Source organism: Homarus americanus, unplaced genomic scaffold (assembly GCF_018991925.1).
Source record: "Homarus americanus isolate GMGI-L3 unplaced genomic scaffold, GMGI_Hamer_2.0 scaffold53438, whole genome shotgun sequence".
Lineage (NCBI taxonomy): Eukaryota > Metazoa > Arthropoda > Malacostraca > Decapoda > Nephropidae > Homarus > Homarus americanus.
Window position 1 is genome coordinate 2,501 of NW_024738448.1, and position 1,353 is coordinate 3,853.

Below are 1,353 nucleotides of genomic sequence, written 5' to 3' on the forward strand. Positions count from 1 at the left end.
TTACTCGGCCGCACCTTTGCCGCTTAAACTTTGACCTCTTTCCCCGTTCCCGCATGCCACAGCAGTGGCACTTGTTTATCCGGAAAAAGAGAGCGAGAGTCGCAGTATTAATTGGCGTGAGCGGCCTTTCCGGCTGCAGAACTAGTGCTCTATCCCGGCGAGCGCCGTTATGAGGCGCAACACCGTCTTTAACACGTTTAGAGAGAACTCCCCCTGCCTCCCTCCCAGGCCTGTCAGTCATGAGATAGACGTGGACTCGTGGCGAACTCTCAAAGAGAACGCCCACACCGCATCTGACCGTGGGAGAGGGTGGAGGAGCGCGTGAGGAAGAGCACTGCGTCACCCAAGCATTCTCATCTCTCTGCCTGCACCACTACATGGTAGACTGCAGGCCCAGGCGCACTCATCAATTTAGGTTCCACTGCAATGCATGCCAAGCACTCTTTTCGAGGTGATAGACGAAATTCCGGCGGGGCTTACTTAAAAGATATCCGACCCGGTATCGTTTCCTCTTCATGGGATGGAGTGCTTCTTCTCCGAGAGAGAAGGAGGAGGACATGTGCCTCTTAGAACATGTGCAGCATCAGCCATGAGCGGCCGACGGCCATTCGTGTCTCTGTGGACAGCAGGCAAAAGAGCGCCTCCAGTTATTTGCGAGGGCGACAACTGTCGTCGGGACGGGACACACACACATGTGTGTGTGTGTGCCCGGCTTTGTTGTGGTTGAATGTGGGTGCGCCAAGTCCAGGGACTTGCTAGTGATAGGCTTGTTTTTAAGGGCACGCCTCGCGCAAGGCGCGGGCGATTAAACCCCAAGGCGGAAGCTCGGTTCGGGTTACCCTCGTGTCGGGGAGACAGTCAGCAGGCACCGAACTCGCAGCAACCGATGGATGTATATTTCCGACCCTCGTAGAGGAAGGGCGGCGACAAGCTCATATGGCTGCCGCCGCCGCAATATGCGTTCAACTTGTCGATGTATCTGGTATTCTTGCGATTCACATACCGACACGCAGTTTGCTGCGGTCTTCATCGACCCACGAGCCGAGTGATCCCCCGTTAAGAGTTGTGTATTTGCCATTTGGTCTTTTTGCGACTAACCATCACAGGTCGAGTCTCAATGAAAGGGTTTGACAGACATAGCCCAAGTTTGTGGTTTGGGTTTGGCCGGACGGCTTGTTGTTGTTTTTTGACACTTGAATTTCACTCTTTTTGGGTCAAGAAGCTTATTCGCCGGTAGTAAGGAACGGACGGGCAGCCGTCCAAAGCCCCGTCCGTCCTCCTCCTCCGGTCTTCGCGCTCTCGCCCGAGTGTGGTCCACCTACAGCGTGGTGGTACCTATTTTTGGTGCGGGGG

General features: G+C 55.1%; 1 non-coding gene across 1 annotated transcript; it reads right to left on the minus strand.

Moving 5' to 3' along the window:
* Nucleotides 1–901: 901 nt before the first annotated feature.
* Nucleotides 902–1,065, minus strand: LOC121874047. The gene has a single exon (XR_006090341.1). It is a non-coding gene; the product is annotated as a 5.8S ribosomal RNA (ribosomal RNA).
* Nucleotides 1,066–1,353: the final 288 nt, after the last annotated feature.